Source organism: Erythrolamprus reginae, unplaced genomic scaffold (assembly GCF_031021105.1).
Source record: "Erythrolamprus reginae isolate rEryReg1 unplaced genomic scaffold, rEryReg1.hap1 scaffold_250, whole genome shotgun sequence".
In the NCBI taxonomy this organism is placed as follows: Eukaryota; Metazoa; Chordata; class Lepidosauria; order Squamata; family Dipsadidae; genus Erythrolamprus; species Erythrolamprus reginae.
The window spans coordinates 1-20,041 of record NW_027248617.1 but is presented as its reverse complement, the minus strand read 5'-3'; the positions used below and the strand labels follow the sequence as shown (position 1 = coordinate 20,041).

The 20,041-nt window shown below is 45.1% G+C and overlaps 1 long non-coding RNA gene across 2 annotated transcripts; it reads right to left on the bottom strand.

Moving 5' to 3' along the window:
* Positions 1–247: 247 nt before the first annotated feature.
* On the bottom strand, positions 248–20,018 carry LOC139156048 (uncharacterized). 2 transcript variants are annotated; one of them, XR_011557194.1, is made up of 4 exons: positions 19,624–20,018; positions 18,140–18,362; positions 1,264–1,523; positions 248–303 (listed from the first exon to the last, which is right to left on the bottom strand). It is a non-coding gene; the product is annotated as an uncharacterized lncRNA (long non-coding RNA). The 2 variants fall into 2 exon arrangements; XR_011557193.1 differs by lacking the exon at positions 248–303 and having other exon boundaries at positions 1,074–1,523; positions 19,624–20,017.
* Positions 20,019–20,041: the final 23 nt, after the last annotated feature.

Below are 20,041 nucleotides of genomic sequence, written 5' to 3'. Positions count from 1 at the left end.
CTAAAATTGTGACCCCCCTGACATATAATTGTTACTATTCAAAAGTGAACTCCTCAGCCAAAGGAAGCCTAAAAGGCCATTAACTTGGTTTAAACAAGGTTCCAATCGCTCCCATTAAAAATCAAATTGCCCCCCTGTAGGGCGTGGGCCCCACGTTGGGAACCATGGCCTTAGTAAAAATTTTGGCTGCCCTATCCTAGTGTTGTCCCACCATGGACAGGGTTTAAGGAGAATGGGGAGGTGGTACCTGGCAAGCTCTCCTCCTACGCAACAGCAAAAGCTCTTGAAAAGTTTCCAAACTCTCTGTGAAAAAAAATAGACATGTTAGAAGAGTTGGGAAGCATGAACTTCCTCCCCTACTGCCAGATTCCTCCCATTTGAGATATCAACACTTACCCTGCAGTACATTCTGACCGCCATTCTCCTACTTTCCCCCAGTCAGAATGCTCTGGGCAGGGGCTTTTCAGGGCAGCTGACAATCTGGTTCCCTTGGCAACAGGTAACCAATGGCCATTGTCTACACTAGGAGAGCAGCTCACCTGGGTCTAGGGGAGGCCAGTGGCTGACACACACACACACACACACACACACACACACACACACACATAAAGCAACTTCATTTGAGCCAAAGGTTGAAAGGTCTTTATTGGGTTCATGCTAGAATTGTGGCGCACCTAGGTTTGAAGACAAAATTTGCTTTAGAGCACGCGAGTTGATTGCATACTATATGTCTACAGTTTTTAAAAAACAGCACATTTCCCTAAAATTGCTGCCTTCAGTTAGCTGTAGGTTGATCCTGGGGGAGGGGGTGGGGGAGATTTGGTTTAAGGCATTGTAGCTAGGTGTTGCACAAATGCTGTAGAGCAGGGGTATCAAATTCATATCATCACGGCACTGCCACATGATATATTGGGACTTTCCCCCCTCTTTCCAGCTCAAGGTCTGTGAGTTTGACAGCCTTGCTCTAGAGCAGTGTTTCCCAACCTTGGCATCTTGAAGAGATCTGGACTTCAACTCCCAGAATTCCCCAGCCAGTGAATGTTGGCTGGGGAATTCTGGGAGTTGAAGTCCAGATCTCTTCAAGTTGCCAAGGTTGGGAAACACTGCTCTAGACTAGAGCATTCTTTTCCTTTGAATCCAAAGCATTGTACAATCTTAATTCACATGCCAGGCTGAATAATTACATAGTTTGGAGAAGAGGTTAATTAGTGTTGAATACTAACATATTCCCTTGATTTCTAGATAACACCAATGCATGTTTACCTGGAGTGTGCAGCCACATTTGTCTTTTGTCACCAGTTCATTCCAAAGGCTACAAATGCGCCTGTCCAACGGATACTTTTCTCCTACCTTCTGGTGAATGTGGAGGTAGGTCTATAATTCTTGGATGCAACTGGAAGACTATAAGTCCCTGGAAGATTGGTGGAAACTCTCTTGACCTTTTAAGTATTAGTTTTGAGATTTGTACAAGCCTCATATTTTAGACGTCAGCTGTTGTGATGCAGATATTAAATATACTTTAACTGTTAAACAGAGAAGAGATAGATTTATTTATTTAATGATTTGATTTGATTTGATTTGATTTGATTTGATTTGATTTGTATGCCGCTCCTCTCCATGGACTCGGGGCGGCTAGCAACAGTGATAAAAAACAGCATGTAACAATCCAATACTAAAACAACTAAAAACCCTTATTATAAAACCAAACATACAAACATACCATGCATAAATTGTAGAAGCCTAGAGGGAAAGAATATCTCAGTTCCCCCATGCCTGACAGCAGAGGTGGGTTTTAAGGAGCTTACGAAAGGCAAGGAAGGTGGGCGCTATTCTAATCTCTGGGGGGAGTTGGTTCCAGAGGGCCGGGGCCACCACAGAGAAGGCTCTTCCCCTAGGTCCCGCCAAATGACATTGTTTAGTTGACGGGACTCGGATTAATGATGGTTTGGGTAGGCACCTATCATATCCAATTGCAGTTTTGATCCCCTGAGCCTGCTTTGTCCTCCATTATCTTAATACAGTATATCAAAATCCAATGGCAATAAGGTTAGTAGCTAGTCCTTGCCAGCTGTCATAAGACTTAAAGCAGACCTTTAAACAAATACAAATAAACAGCTAGAATATGTTTATCCATGTATTAATTTCTTTTGACAAAACAATTTTCAAGTCCTCTGAAGAATAGCTTATAACTAGAAACCAGGCCATTATGTGTACAGTGATCCCCCGGTTATTGCGTCCCCGACCATTGCGAACAGGGTAATTTGCGATTTTTCAACCCGGAAGTAAACAACACCATCTGCGCATGCGTGCCCTTTTTCTTTCTATGGCCACGCATGCGTAGATGGTGGAGTTTGCCGGGCAGATCAGCTGCTGGGCGGCTTCCCTGGGTCTTCCCCTCTTGCCGGGGTTTCCCCTTTGCGTGGGCGGCGGGGAAACCCCAGCCCTGCTTCCCAGCTGAGTGGCGCGAGCAACGGCGTGGGGCGGGCGAAGGGCGGGCGGCGCTGGCTTCCCCTCAGGAGACGCGCCTGAGTGGCCTTTTTGCTGTTCCTATGCGGGGGAAAGGCCGCTAGCCGGCTTTCGGAGCTCCTCCGGCGTCACCCGGCTTCTGGTAGAAGCCTTCTCTCTTTTTTTTCTTGCGGCGAGCCCGAGCCGTTCCTCTCTCGACCGCAGCCGAGCTTCCCTCGGCCCCCTTTGGCCCCATCGCCTCCTCCCCGCCTGCGAGACTCTTCTTCTCCGGCTTTCGGAGCTCCTCCGCTGTCACCCGGCTTCTGGCAAAAGCCTTCTCTCTTTTTTTTCGTGCGCTTGGCGAGGGAAAAGCAGGCGGGGAGGAGGCGACGGGGCCAAAGGGGGCCGAGGGAAGCTCGGCTGCGGTCAAGAGAGGAACGGCTTGGGCTCGCCGCAAGAAAAAAAAAGAGAGAAGGCTTCTACCAGAAGCCGGGTGATGCCGGAGGAGCTCCGAAAGCACGAGCGACGGCCGGACGAGCGGCGGCCGCACCAGCAGTGGCGGCACGAGCGGCGGCGGCAACCGCCGGTGAGGGAAGCCAAGCCGGCCAGGCTCAGCGGATCAAGCCCGGCTCCTCTCGGCCCAGCATCCTGGGCCAAGCGTCTGCCTTCCGTCACTGAGCCTGGCTCGCCTGGAAGATTGTAGCGCGCGTTGGCTGCAGCGGCGGGGGAAGCCAAGCCAGCAGCAATGTCGCCGCCGCTGCAGCCAACGCGCGCTACGATCTTCCGGGCGAGCCAGGCTCAGTGACGGAAGGCAGCCGCTTGGCCCAGGATGCTGGGCTGAGAGGAGCCGGGCTTGATCCGCTGAGCCTGGCTGGCCCGGAAGATGGCAGCGCGTGTTGCCTGCGCCGATGAGGGAAGCCAAGCCGGCCAGGCTCAGCGGATCAAGCCCGGCTCCTCTCTGCCCAGCATCCCGGGCCAAGCGGCTGCCTTCCGTCACTGAGCCTGGCTCGCCCGGAAGATCGTAGCGCGTGTTGGCTGCAGCGGCGGGGGAAGCCAAGCCGGCAGCAATGTCGCCGCCGCTGCAGCCAACGCGCGCTACGATCTTCCGGGCGAGCCAGGCTCAGTGACGGAAGGCAGCCGCTTGGCCCGGGATGCTGGGCCGAGAGGAGCCGTGCTTGATCCGCTGAGCCTGGCTGGCCCGGAAGATGGCAGCGCGTGTTGCCTGCGCCAGGGCGAACTTCTGCGCTTGGCTTGAGGGCTCAGTTGGGAAGGCGCGCGGGGTGTTTTAAAACGTCCCCGCCGACATGGGGGGCTCGCTAGCACCCCCCCCCGAACCCCCAACCCGGGTTAGGGGGGTGCTAGCGAGCCCCCCATGTCGGCGGCGACGTTTTAAAACACCCGCGCCGCCCCCAATCTTCGGCTCCTCGCTAGCGCTGCAGAAGTAAAAACACCATCTGCACATGCGCAGATGGTGTTTTTACTTCCGCAGCGCTACTTCGCGAAAACCTGCTCGTTGCGGGGGTCCTGGAACGGAACCCTTGCAACGAGCGGGGGATCACTGTATTGTCTCCATTCAAGGAAGCACTAATGTCAGCTATTGATATAGGAAGCCTAAAGCTACTGTGATTCTTAGGTGCAATGTTAAGTGGCTGTTCTTGGTGCTTGAATGAGTGGTGAAGTTAGTATCCAGAGTGATAATTCTTCATATGTGTACTTTGACAGAATTGAGAGTTGTGAGTAAAGGTAATAACATTGATGTGGTGGTGCATCTTGGCACAAATGATTTGTCCCAGAGAAATGTCAATGTAGTAAAAAGAGATTTTCAATGTCTAAGTGTGGAGCTGGGTAAAATAGCAGATTCAGTGACTTTCTCAGAGGTGTTACCGGTTTGTGGCCAAGAGGATAAAACAACGTGTATCATAGAGTTTAATGTGTGGTTAAAGCAGTGGTGTAAAGCTGAAGGTTTTGGCTATGTAAGTCATGATGTCAGTAGGTGGTCTAATAGGGAGTTGTTTAAGAGGGATGGTTTGCATCCATCATACAGAGGTACCCAGGTACTCGGTGAGGAATTCAGAACTTTTTTGGACAGGCATTTAAACTAGGTAAAGGGGACAGAGATGTAACTGATGTGGGTGATTTCTGTCCCCGACCAATGAGGATAAAGCAGTTTTTGGAAGCTTATGAAAAGGGAGCTGCAAATAAAATAGATGTAGTTGTTGATGATAAGGGGCAAACTAATAATGAAAATAATGTTCTTCGTGTAATGTGCACGAATGCTCGAAGCTTGAGCAACAAGCTCTGTGAATTAATGGCCATAATATCTAGAGATAATTTGGACCTGGTTGCCATAACTGAGACATGGTTTAAGGATTCTAATGAATGGGAAATATCCACACCATGATATACACTGTATAGGAAGGATAGAATAGAGAGAAGGGGAGGTGGAGTAGCCATTTATGTTAAAGAAACTCTAAAAACAACACTAATTCAAAATACATGTCAAGATCTAGTGACCCTCTGGATTTGCATGCAAAATAAAGACGGTTCTGTCATTAGAATTGGGGTGATCTATAGGCCTCCAGGGCAATCTGAGGAATATGACAACAAGATGGTGGATGAAATTACCCAAATGGCAGTAAAGGGAGATATTGTGGTTATGGGTGATTTCAACATGCCTGATGTTGACTGGAATATCCCCAGTGCCCTTACAAGCAAAAGTAAGAATATAGTAGAGGCCTTTACAGGAGCAGCTCTGGCACAGCTGGTTAAGACACCAACTAGAGGGGAGAATATTCTAGATTTAGTTTTTACGAATAGGAATTGGGTTTCAGATGTCAAGGTGGGAGAAAATTTAGGTTGCAGTGACCATCTATGTTTGTGGTTTGATGTAAAAACTCATTGTGAGCAATCCTATAATGCAAACAAAGTATTGGATTTCAGAAAAACAAATTTTAATGCAATGGGGGAATATTTAGATAATGAATTAAAGGGGAGGGATAAAATGGCAGGAGCGAGCACCCAGTGGACTGTATTTAAAAAGGCCATCTTAAAAGCCACTGGACTGTATGTAAGACAAATAACTAAAGGTAAAAGGAAGAAGAAACCGCTATGGTTTAGCAATGATGTAAGGACTATAGTCAATGAAAAAAAGGCTGCCTATAGGAGGTATAAAGAGTCTGGAAGTATAGCTGATAGGGAGGTGTATAAAATGAGACAGAAGGAGGCGAAACAGATAATATATGCTGCTAAAGCCTCAAAAGAGGAAGAAATTGCCAAATCTCTAAAGAAGGGGGATAAAACCTTCTTCAGATATATTAGTGATAAGAAGAAGAAAAACTGCGGCATCACGAAGCTTAGTACCGGGAAAAATACATGCATTAATGGGAATAAGGAGATCGCTGACCATTTCAATAGCTACTTCTGTTCAGTTTTCTCAAAAGACACCTTACAAAATAATACTATAGAGGGATATAGCATTGCCTCCAACTGTACGGATTCAGCTCCAGTGATCTTAGAAGCCGATGTCTTAGAAGAACTTGAACGATTAAAGATAAATAAGGCAATGGGTCCAGATGGCATCCACCCCAGAGTTCTTAAAGAACTCAGATCTGTCATTGCTACCCCCCTGACTGATTTGTTTAACCAATCCTTGTTAACAGGAGATGTTCCTGAGGATTGGAGAATGGCAAGTGTTGTGCCTATCCACAAGAAGGGCAGTAGAGAAGAAGCTGGTAACTACAGGCCAGTTAGCTTGACATCAGTTGTCATTAAAATGATGGAGACTCTACTGAAAAAGAGGATAAATCAGCACCTAAAAAACAATAACTTATTGGACCCAAATCAGCATGGCTTTACTGAAGGCAAATCATGTCAGACTAATCTCATTGATTTCTTTGACTATGTCACAAAGGTGTTGGATGAAGGTGGTGCCGTGGATATTGCCTACCTGGACTTCAGCAAAGCCTTTGATACGGTTCCACATAAAGAGCTGATAGATAAATTAGTGAAGATTGGACTTAATCCCTGGATAGTTCAATGGATTTGCAGCTGGCTGAAGCATAGACACCAGAGGGTTGTTGTGAATGGCGAGTATTCTGAGCAGAGTCAGGTTACAAGCGGTGTGCCACAAGGGTCTGTTCTGGGTCCTATTCTTTTTAATATGTTTGTGAGTGACATAGGGGAAGGTCTGGTAGGGAAGGTTTGCCTATTTGCCGATGACTCTAAAGTGTGCAATAGGGTTGATATTACTGGAGGCGTCGGCAATATGGTAAATGATTTAGCTTTACTAGATAAATGGTCAAAGCAATGGAAACTGCAGTTTAATGTTTCCAAATGTAAAATAATGCACTTGGGGAAAAGGAATCCTCAATCTGACTATTGTATTGGCAGTTCTGTGTTAGCAAATACTGTACTTCAAAAGAAAAGGATTTAGGCGTAGTGATTTCTGACAGTCTCAAAATGGGTGAACAGTGCAGTCAGGCAGTAGGGAAAGCAAGTAGGATGCTTGGCTGCATAGCTAGAGGTATAACAAGCAGGAAGAGGGAGATTATGATCCCGCTATATAGAATGCTGGTGAGACCACATTTGGAATACTGTGTTCAGTTCTGGAGACCTCACCTACAAAAAGATATTGACAAAATTGAACGGGTCCAAAAACGGGCTACAAGAATGGTGGAAGGTCTTAAGTATAAAACGTATCAGGAAAGACTTAATGAACTCAATCTGTATAGTCTGGAGGACAGAAGGAAAAGGGGGGACATGATCAAAACATTTAAATATATTAAAGGGTTAAATAAGGTCCAGGAGGGAAGTGTTTTTAATAGGAAAGTGAACACAAGAACAAGGGGACACAATCTGAGGTTAGTTGGGGGAAAGATCAAAAGCAACATGAGAAAATATTATTTTACTGAAAGAGTAGTAGATCCTTGGAACAAACTTCCAGCAGACGTGGTAGATAAATCCACAGTAACTGAATTTAAACATGCCTGGGATAAACATATATCCATCCTAAGATAAAATACAGAAAATAGTATAAGGGCAGACTAGATGGACCATGGGGTCTTTTTCTGCCGTCAGACTTCTATGTTTCTATGTTTCTATGTATTCTACCGACCATGAAATTTTCCAAGTGCATATTGGACCAGAAGGCGTAGTTCAGGAGCAACAACCCCTGATACCTGAATGGCCAGAAATAATCTATTTTCAGGACATGGATTGGAAAAGAGGATTCCTCTACTGGATTGATGATAAAGGAGAACTGATGCGCTACAATATAGCAACCAAGACAAAATTAATAATTCCTACAAACTCACCAGGTGAAACACCATCTCAATGTCTTTTTGTAGTGTGGTCACCAAAACTGGACACACTACTCTAGGTGTAGTCTACCCAAGGCTTTGTAGAGTGGTATTATACTTTTGTATCTATACTGTTTGTTTTAATATTTCCTATGAATGAAACATTTTTAGGGCAAAGAAGAAAATATAGCCTCCTTATTAGGAATTTAATTGAAGAATTAAAAAAATCAAAATAGGCATAAAAACTTTGAACTAAACACACAGACATTATCTCCCACTGGCAGGATTGGAATATGGAGACTTGGAGTAGGAATCATTGCACTGTAGAATAGTAATTGTAGAGAGAAACCTGAGACCATATTGGTCCCAAGCACCACAGTCCTTATCATTGAGCCAGACTTGAAAATTACAGAAAGGTTCTATTTAAGATATCTACAAATAACTGTTAGACTCTAAAATGATTTGGAGGTGAGGGTGTCAAGACCTATTCCAGTTTTAGATGAAACAAAGGAAAGGGCAGCAGCAGGGGTGAAATTCAGCAGGTTTTGACAGGTTCTAGAGAACCCGGTAATGGAAACTTTGAATAGTTTGGAGAACCAGCAAATACCATCTGGCTAGCCGCAGTGTGGGGAGGGACTGGAGATTTTGCAATGTCCTTCCCCTGCCATGCCCACCAAGCCCCATTTTGAATTCATTCATTCATTCATTCATTCATTCATTCATTCACTCATTCATTCATTCATTCATTCATTCATTCATTCATTCATTGGATTTGTATGCAGCCCTCTCTGGGGACTCGGGAAAGCTCACAACATATCAATACAGTGTTCCCTCAATTTTCGCGGGGGATGCGTTCCAAGACCGCCCGTGAAAGTCGAATTTCCGCGAAGTAGAGATGCGGAAGTAAATACACCATTTTTGGCTATGGACAGTATCACAAGCCATCCCTTAACACTTTAAACCCCTAAATTACCATTTCCCATTCCCTTAACAATTTAGTCACCATTATTACTGGTATTCACCATTGAATAAGACACTTAGTAATCCTGATATTTATAAACATAATTATTTATTAACAATAATTATTTTTTTTGTTATTTATTTGCAAAAATTATTAGTTTGGCGATGATGTATGACGTCATTGGGCGGGAAAAACCGTGGTATAGAAAAAAAATCACGAAGTATTTTTTTATTAATATTTTTTTAAAAACCGTGGTATAGGCTATTTGCGAAGTTCGAACCCGTGAAAATTGAGGGAACACCGTATAACAATACATCTAAAAATCCTTCTTTTCTTATTCTCTATACCCCCTTCCTTGACTCTAATTCCCCTCAACATGTTTTTCTCTTTTCTCTGTCTATTCTTTACTCTTGTTTTTTCCCTCAACTCTTCTCTACTTCTTTCCTTACTATCAAAAATTCCTCAAACAATACCTGATGTTTATTATATAGACTACAAATGTTATGAGATACAATCTAATTATTGTTGCATTACCCTGTCTTACCTTTGCTTTTTCTATTTTTGTAAAGCTCAATAAAGATTATTTTATAAAAATCCAATTAATACATCTACAAAGACCTTAAAAAAACCTCTAATATAATTTAAAAAAACATTCATCGCTATTCACCCAGGTCAGCAGTTAATATGCATAGTACATTTGGTTTTAATCTATTCATTCTGTCCTTAGATAAACTAAATGAAAATAATTCTGAATGCTTGTTATGTTGAACCCCCAACTTCCAACCAAACACAGCTGGCTTTTGTCCCTAAAGTGGGACTAGAATTTACAGTTTCCCTCTTTCTATCATGATGCCTTAAAACTGCTACACCAAACATTCTAGCAGCGGCAATGGAGCGCGTAGTCTCACTCCATTGCCGCCGGTCTTGCATGCGACATGCATGCACAACCTAAGCGATTCTGGCAGCTAAAATCAGTGGGGTTTTGCTTCCAGGCGTGCGCAGAATTTTTGCTGCCAGAAGAACGTCTACGCACGAGATTACGGTTGCTGCACATGCGCAGCATCCAGAATCTCACACCGGCACCTAGAGCGGCAGCTGGCGAAAGCACCCTGCCTGACCTCCAGCCACATGCCTGCTCTCACACACCGCAGGAGAGATATGCCTGTGGCACAGGACAGCACAGAGCAGGCCACGTGGCCAGAGCTCGGGGCCACCCGGCCTGGTCCCCAGGCCATGCTCTCAGCGCCCCTGCAGGTTGTCACACACCGGAGCAAGGTAAGGGCTGGGCTGGCAGCTCGCAGTGTGGCATGGCTTGGCTTGGGCATTTTTGGTAGGGACAGGAATGATGGCCCACCCCTGGTGCTACGTGATGCCCATTTGTTAATTCTTATCAATATACTTATTAACTTTGCAGCGTCCTGAGCTCTTCAAGATGCCTCAACGCGAGCAGAGGGGTGGAGCCAGCTGCGGAGCCGAATGGACGGTGAGGAGGAGAGCTCCGGTTATTCCTCCACTTTTGAGGTGTTCGATCGGTCCTTCTTCGACCACAGACTACATGAGGAGGTATCTGACCAGTGGGGAGCCCTGTTAGCCGGTTTTCTTTTCGGGCAGGGGTCTGAGATGGCGGATCAGGAATTTCCCGAAAGAAGATCGTGCAATATGGCGGCCTGAGGGACTCCCGGCTGGAGATTCCTATACTGATACTGGCGAGGCGATTGTACAGAACGGAAAGGTGTGACCTCAAATTTCTACGCAACTGCCGAGACAGAAACTTGATCCCCAAATGCTGCCAACTAAAATTCCATTCTAAAACCCCATCTGAAATAACCGAGAAACTCGGTGTCTAACTTTAAATCTTTATTCTCTGCAGGAGACTAACTAGACGCGGATACACTTTCACTCAGACGCGAGCTAGAGAGAAGCGCGTAAGACCGGAGGCACTTTCCTTTTATACTGTTTCACCCGGCAACAAGCGACGCCTGACAGCTCTACAAAGATTGGCGCCAAACCGTAGCAGCCAATGAGAAGCAGGTAAACAACTTCTAATACAAACAGTGAATTCTGCTTAACAACTCTACTTTTAGACTTTACCCAGCTACAGAATACTGTGGAATCTTCTGGTCATAACACCCCTCCCCCTTCTGGATGGATTTTTACAGGTTTTATTCGGACAAGCAAGTAATGAAGTCTTCGAGCCGAGCAGGCTTCCTGGGGGTGCGTTCTGGCCGGCGTGGTTCGTTCAGGACCTGGACATCTACGGAGGACGAAGGTTCTTCTGGTCCTGCAGGTGAAGAACTTCCCCGGCTGGAGCATGGTGGAGCTGGGGCAGCGCTGGAATGGTCACTAAACCCAGGTAAGTCCCAATCTATTTGTTTCTGGGCACGGCTGGGTCTGGTATAACTCCCTGTGGGGAGTGAAGCATTAGAAACCCCATTACTAGTGTCAGCCATATTCCCTCTGATACTGGCTGTTTCCAGTCTCCCCCTGACATGGTCTATGTGCCTCTTCCAGAGGCGTCCATCATCCAGTTTGACCATATATGTTTTAGGACCTGTTTGCTCAGTCACTATCCCAGTCTCCCACTGTTTGCCCCTGTCAAAATTTTTTACATACACCTTTTGTCCCACAAACATTGACCTTTCAGGGGTTGTTACATACTCTGGCTTCATCTTAACATAAGAGGGGTGCAGCCTATCTAAAGGAGACCTCAATCTCCTTCCCATGAGTAGTTCAGCTAGGCTTCTATTGGTAGTTAGGCTCGGTGTTATGTGCTGAGTTAATAGGAAGGTGTCCAGTCTTTCTTGTATCTCCCCTGGAGATGACCTTTTTATGGCCTCTTTGGCCACACGAACATATCTTTCTGCCATACCATTAGCCCAGGCTGCGTGGGGTGAGACCAAGGCATGTCTTACTCCCAATTGGGCTACGAACAGCTCCAGCTGTCTAGAGGTGAATTGGGGTCCATTATCCGAAACCAGGACATCTGGACACCCATGGGTTGCAAACAACCTCCTTAAGACTTGTATAATTGTGGAAGATGTGGTGGACCCTAACAATATAACATCCAACCATTTGGAGTATGCATCCACCACTATCAAAAACATATTGGTGCCCACCGGTCCGGCCAGATCTATATGTACCCTTGACCAGGGCCCTTGGGGTGTGTCCCACTGTGCAGGGGTGGTTTTAGGGGGATTTGGCCTTGTGTCCTGACAAGGGCTACATGCGGCCACCCAATCTTCAATTCCCTTGTCTAATCCTGGCCACCATAGATACCCTCTGGCCAAAGCTTTCATCCTGACCACCCCAGGGTGCCCCTGGTGCAGCATGTTCATGACTTGAGGCCTCAGTGCAGTGGGTATAACCACCCTGTCACCCCACAAAATACAATCCTGCATCACAGAGAGTTCCAGCCTCTTGGTTTTAAAATCCAGCACTGAGTGGTCTTTACCATTTGGTGGCCACCCTTTCAATATGTATTGGAGGACTTTTCCCAACACCAGGTCCTTTTTAGTTTCAATGGCCACCTCTTTGGCAGTAATAAGGGATGGTGTACCTAAATCAATGAGGAGGACATCTCCTGCAGGGGCAGGGTCCTCCACCCTTTGCCCTAATGGACAGCGACTAAGACCATCAGCATGATTAATCATTGAGCCCCCCTTAAGTACAAGGATGTAATCATACCCTGACAAAAAAATAGTCCAACGGGACATGCGGGGGGACATAAAAGGTGGAGTTGGCCGCCCGGTGGCTAACAGCCCTAACAAGGGTTTATGGTCAGTGACCAGTTGGAATGGTCTCCCCAATAAGTAGTTGTGAAACTTTTTCACCCCAGCTACCAATGCGAGTGCCTCTCTATCTATCTGGGCATAATTACGTTCTGTCAGGGACAACGTCCTTGAAAAGTATGCCACTGGGGCTTCCTGGCCATTTGGCAATATGTGGGCCAGGACCTCTCCCACCCCATACGGGGATACATCGCATGTAAGCCTAAGTGGCAACGTGGAACTATATTGTACCACGACACTTTGTGAGGTCAAGAGGTCTTTGATATTATTAAAAGCCTGTTGTTCTGTCTCACCCCATCTCCATGGCGCTCCCTTGTGGAGAAGTCGATGAAGCGGCTCAGCTGCTGAGGCTTTCTGTTTCAGAAAAACAGAGTAAAAATTTAATAGCCCCAAAAATGCTTGCAGCTCTGTTCTAGAGGTGGGGGCAGGGGCATCCTTAATGGCTCTGATTTTCTCCTCAGTGGGGTGTATGCCTGCTTCATCTATCCTAAACCCCAGGAAGTCCACTGAGGAAGTTCCCCACACACACTTTTCTGGCTTTAGCCTTAATCCTTTAGCTTGTAACCTAGCCAGAACCTGTCGAATTCTACAGTGCAGTTGGTCTGGAGTGTCCCCTGATATTAAAATATCGTCAAAGTAGGGGACCACCCCCCTAATTCCCCAGAGCAATCGTTCCATGATTCGCTGGAATATACCCGGGGCGACACTTATGCCAAATTGCAGTCGAGTACATTTAAAGGCCCCCCTGTGTGTCACAATTGTTTGCGCCAGGGCTGTGGCATCATCCACTGGCAACTGCTGGTATGCCTGTGCAAGGTCCAGCCTCGCAAAAATTTTCCCAGACCCCAGGGTATGCAGCAACTGCTGCACAACAGGTATCGGATAGGAGTTGTGCTGTAACGCCTTATTCAAGGTAGATTTATAATCCGCAGAAACTCTCAGAGATCCATCAGGCTTCAGGGGGGTGACAATAGAGGTCTCCCAGGGGGCATGTTCGACAGGAACCAAAATACCCTGAGCCTGAAGTTTCTGCAATTGGGCATCCAATTTATCCATTAGGGGCAGTGGTACCCTGCGAGGTTTTAACCGGAAGGGCGGGACAGCAGGATCCAAAGAAAAAGAAATGGGTGGCCCCTTATAGGTACCCAAACCCTGTTTAAAAACCTCCGGAAATTCCTGGACAAAATCAGGCTCCTTCAAACAAGTCACTTTGTGAAGACCAGTGACAGCTAACCCCAAAGGAACCATCCAATCAAGTCCCAAAAGGGAATGATTCGCCCCCTCAATAACTAGAATAGGCAACATACAATGTACATTTCTAAAAGTTATAGGCACCCTAGTGCTTCCCAAAACCCGGATTGGGTGTCCCTGGAAGTCTTTAATAGCAATGTCCAGCGGCTTTAGCGAGTCCAGGGACAACGAAGGCACATACAGTCTCAGTTTATGCCACGGCATTAAAGTAAATTTAGAGCCTGTGTCCAGCTCCATGTGGCATGGTTGATGATTCAACATGAGAGGGACAATAATCTTATTAGGGGCTGGCGGGTAGGTGCCACAGTCCGTGGATGTGCGGTTACCTTGGTTGCCGTCCCTCAAAGTGTTGCTCCCCGGTCTCCAGTTCCCTCTTCCTTGTTGTCTGAATGGTCGGTAGACTCAATGAGATGGAAAGGTGGGCAGCAGGTCTTGATTGAAGGGGGTGTCATCAGGCAGGATGGCTCGGCAGATGGCGGCAATGTGGCCACGTTTGTCGCAGCGGCGGCAGAAAGCATCCTTAAAGGGACATCTCGAGTGGGCATGCTGACCACGACATCCGGCACAGGCTTGGAAGGATGGACGAGGTTGTCTGGTTGGCGGTACCCGTAGCTGGCAGCAGTGGTCTTCATATGGGTCGAACTCAGAAGTACTGTAGTCGTGTTGATGGTTGGCGGGGGCGCAAGGTGCCTCAGCGATCTTAAAAACTGTGGCCAGCTTGTCGTTTGACTTAAGGTCAGCTGCAGCAGCTTCAGCGACTTCCGCGGTTTGAGCTGCCTTAATCACATCTTGTAGTGACGAGTCGTCAGCTGCCAGCAGTTTATTCCGGATAGAAACATTTCTCATGCCAAATATAATGGCATCAGTTAACCTAGCCTCAGGATTGTCAAACTGACACTTGGCTAAAATAGTCCTGAAGCGAGTGGCAAACTGGTTAATAGATTCCCACTCAGCTTGAGCCATCCAGGAGAACTGGTGCCTGAAAACCCTGGCAGGTTTCGTTGGCTTAAAATGAGCTGCCAACTTAGCCATCAAAGTGTCCCATGGAACCGAATTTGCAGGTTCTGGGTCCGTCAAGGTCTCTGCCAGGTCAAAAATTTGAGTCCCGCAGTAGTTCAGAAATAAAGCCCTTTTACGGCCGTTGTCAGCATCTTTCATGCCGGCGGCTTCCAAGAAAATTTCAAATTTAGCCATATAGGCTGTCCAAGTTGACCTCTCAGGGTCAAATAATTCAGGCGGCTGATGATCAAAGGGGTCGCCATAATGATTTTTTCCGTAAAAAAAATCGCCTCTAGATCCTCGTCGCCAGTGAAATAACCGAGAAACACGATGGCTAACTTTAAATCTTTATTCTCTGCAGGAGACTAACTAGACGCGGATACACTTTCACTCAGACGCGAGCTAGAGAGAAGCGCGTAAGACCGGAGGCACTTTCCTTTTATACTGTTTCACCCGGCAACAAGCGACGCCTGACAGCTCTACAAAGATTGGCGCCAAACCGTAGCAGCCAATGAGAAGCAGGCAAACAACTTCTAATACAAACAGTGAATTCTACTTAACAACTCTACTTTTAGACTTTACCCAGCTACAGAATATTGTGGAATCTTCTGGTCATAACACCATCCACTGAACGGATCCTGAAAAGAACTGAATTAGCCGTTATCAGAAATGAACTCCACAGGAAAAGATTCCTAGTAGACCAAACCAACAAAGACCTACTCACTCTTCATCTCAAACTTAGCAACAGAATCCACCCAATACTCTGGGACCAATCTAAACAACTAGCCCTCTGGAGAGCTGAAACAGAAACCTCCCTCAATACAGACATACACACCAAGAAACTCCACAATTTGGAAAAACACCAGAAATCCAAACCCTTTCCACAGCAACTCATGAAGAATACAGTACATAATTTACCGTACATGACCCTCACCACAGCAGAAACCAACGTCCTCTCCAAAGGATTCAACTTTGCAGTCGCCCCCAAACGCATCACCACTGAAAACATCATATGCGGAGTTGAAGCCACTCTAACCAAAATCAACCAAGATGAAGCCAACAAAATCAGACTTGAAGTCACCAATGTCCTCTGCTCCAGCATTCCACCCCGAAGCAACTTACATAAAGATGAACAAAAAGCACTCACCAACTTGAGGAAAGACAATAACATAATCATCCTCCCAGCAGACAAAGGCAAAGCCACTGTGGTGATGAACACATCTGACTACCAAGACAAGCTATCCAACCTACTCCAAGACTCCGCTTACAAACCTCTAAGCACAGATCCTACCACCTACCTGGAAAAAACCACCAAATCCAAAATAAAAGCTTCTCCCATCAGTGAAGAAATCCAGCAAAGAATCATCCCCAGAGAAAAATCATCCAGATGCCCCAAGCTCTATGGCCTCCCCAAGATACACAAAGAAGGAACACCACTCAGACCCATAGTCAGCTCCATAGGCTCACCCCTACAGAATCTTGCCAAATTTCTTGCCAAACAACTCTAGCCCTATGCAGAATCCATCATGTCTCATGTACAAAACTCATTCCAATTCACAGAAATCATAAAGGAACAAAACCTACAACCCAGCGACCTTCTCGTAAGCTTCGATGTCATATCTCTCTTCACCCAAGTGCCTATCAAATAAGCCCTGACAGCCATCCAAAACAAATACAACCCCCCGAAGCACATCTTAGATCTGACCAACCACTGCCTGATGAATACATACTTCATCCACAATGGACAAAGATACAAAGAGATAGAAGGAGCCCCCATGGGATCACCCCTGTCACCCATCATCGCAAACTTATACATGGAATATTTTGAAACCAACACCTTGGACAAATCTGAACACAAACCCAAACTCTGGCTTAGATATGTAGATGATACCTTCGTAATTTGGCCACATGGGAAAGAAAAACTGGCCAGCTTTCTCACACATCTCAACAGCCTACACCCCAAAATACAATTCACCATGGAAATAGAAACCAACAACAAACTTCCCTTCCTGGATGTCCTAATCTATAAAAAACCCAATGGCTTCCTAGGACATACCATCTACCAGAAGAAGACACACACCAACCACTACCTGAACGCAAAATCCCACCACCAACCTGCACAGATCAATTCCGTAGCCAAGACCCTCATTTCCAGAACCAAACGCCTAGCCGACAAAGACCACCTGGAACCTGAATTACACAGTCTCACAAATGTATTAATTTCCAATGGATTCCAAAGAGAGGCAATCAACAACTTAATCCATAAAGAGACACCCCCCAAGAACCAAGACACAGAACAGGACAATGGTATCGCCCTCCTCCCTTACATCAAAGGCACCACAGATAAAATCAGTAAAATTCTCCGCAAACATAACATCAAGACAGCCTTTGGTACAGATTAAAAAATAGCCAACATCCTAAGAAACCCGAAAGACAATACCCAGCTAGAAAACCAGGGAGTTTATCAAATACCATGTAAAATCTGCCCAGCCACATATATTGGACAAACTAACAGGAGAGTAAATGCACGTGTTGCAGAACATAAGAATGCATTAAAGAAAAAAGAAAAGACCTCCTCCCTTTTCCAACACTTCAAAACTACAGGACATGAAATTGATTTTGACAGTACTAAATTAATTTCCAAAACAGAACACTACAGGAAAAGAATAATCATGGAAGCCATCGAGATAGAAAAACATCCCCAAAATATGAACAAGCGGGATGATACCTCCCGCCTACCAGACATCTGGAAACCAGCCCTCAAACGTAACCCAGCCATAAAAACTGAAACTAGACTCAGAACACACATTGCAAAACAATCAAGCAGCCTGCAAGCTCCAACTACTTAGGATATCACACCTAATCAACAACCATTAACTAATCAGCATACTTCAGCTCCATCAACGACCCAAGATGTTACCCCACTGACTCACCAGGAAGTTTCTACACAGCAGGCAATTGCTGAGCCATCAAACCATACCCAGTCACCAGTATTTATAGAAGGATGGCAGCTCAGGTCTCGCAGTGTTCACCTTAGTACAAGGACAGAAACACCAGCCTGAAGATGATGAGTGTGACCTCGTCGAAACGTCACCAGAAATTTCCAAATCCTACACGGGAAGAAACCCGAATATACCAAGACCGTCATACCTGTACCCGTGAAAATCTACGAAAACATATATACACATATATATATATATACTCTTTGACCTCCCCACATCTTCCTGATTATCTTTTAATCAAATCACCACTATGCCGTAATTCTCCCCAAGCAAGTTATTACAATTGCTTATGAATTCCTACAGTGTATCCCAGAAACACCCCTGGGGGAAGTGAATGTCAATTATTTTTCTTACTAGCTCAGCCCTGCTTATGGCTTGCCAAAGAGATCAACTTACTTAGTGACTGCTGTAGCTCATGCAGGACTGTGAATGAAGAAATCGAGGCATTCAGCAGTATGCCAACACCAGGTGTGGAGCGAGATGCATAATACAAGTGTGTTACAGTGCTCCAGAAGAACAGATTTTCAAATACAGCGAGTCCTAAGGGATCCTGATTTTTCAGCATTGTATCAGGGAAAGTATATCTTCCAGAACCATCTACCTTTACTGTTTCGATGGACTAAAAAAACCCAAAAAGCAATATGAGAACAATATTCAGACTTGCAGAACTATCACTAATTGTTTTAATTAAATAGCCATGTTTTCTGATAACCCAAGGCAATTCTCTATGGCACATTTTGCTCAAATTCTCCAGATCATGTGGTTTATACATTGTGGCCCTCTATATCTAAATGGTCTCTTTATTTATGTTATTTCAGGTTTGCTTGGTTTGTTTGGTTATTTCAGGTTTGTTTGGTTAAGGAATTTTAGGTATTCATTTTGGTTCAGCCAATTGTACCACTTGTCCCAGATTTTATGAAATTCAGATTCATCCTTATCTTGAAGTGCCAATGACAATCTAGTAATTTCCATGCACTTTAGTACTTTGATTATAATGTTTAACATTGATGAGATTGACTCCTTTTTCCAATTTTGTCCATAGAGTATTCTAGCAGCTGTTGTGACATGTAAGATTATATACCTATCCTCTTTCTTAAAATTCTCCCTAGACGCCCAAGAGCAGGGGTAGGCAAAGTTGGCTCTTCTATGACTTGTGGACTTCAACTCCCAGAATTCCTGAACCAATCATGCTAGCACAGGAATTCTGGGAGTTGGAGTCCACATGTCATAGAAGAGCCAATTTTGCCTACCCCTGCCCAAGAGGAAAAGCTCAGGTTTTAAGAAAACAGTTTGTGATATAGAATAGAATAGAATAGAATAGAATAGAATAGAATAGAATTTTATTGGCCAAGTGTGATTGGACACACAAGGAATTTGTCTTGGTGCATATGCTCTCAGCGTACATAAAATAAAATATACATTTGTCAAGAATCGTGTGGTACAACACTTAATGATTGTCATAGGGGTCAAATAAGCAATGAAGAAGCAATATTAATAAAATCTTAGGATATAAGCACCAAGTTACAGTCATACAGTCAACATGGGAGGAAATGGGTGGTAGGAATGATGAGAAAAACTAGTAGCTCAATACAGTTTTTAATTTTTAACCAATAGGTTTTGGCCCTGAGGCAGGTTCACCATAGGTGGTAGTAGGTTCCAATCTCTTTTCTATATTTCCAGCAGACTGCTGAAAGATTTGGGAACATTTTAGCAAGCTATGCTGGTGGAAGGTGCCTACAATATTACGTTTAATTGAAGAACATAAACACATTTTTGGGATTTGTTTTCATAAATCACAAGGGGGAGGGAGGGGGAGGGAGAGAGAGAGAGAGATGCAAACTATAGGTAGCTTTGAATTTGAAATGGGATGAAGTGCACACCTTTTTATGCATACTGATCCAATAGAGTCTATTAGTGATGTAATCAAGAGTCAATCCCGCGGGCTCTTCAGCAATTAATACCACAAGCACATGTCTGTCTGATCCATCCATCCCTGCAGCTTCTATTGCAGTCCCATCCTTCTCACCAAAATTCACCCAGTACATGTATCTGTGATAAGGTAGAAAACCAGAACAAAATGCTTCACGAGCAGAGTTAAATCTTGACGTAGTCATGTTTGGAGTAGAGCTATTTAAATAATTGGGAGAAGTTAGTGTGACTACATTTAGGAAAATTTGCTGGCATTAATCTACTGCCATAATGTACATTTCTCTAATTCTTTGCTATTTATATGGGTTGGACATACATGCACAGATATACACAGAAAACAGTGTACAGTGGTACCTCTACTTAAGAACG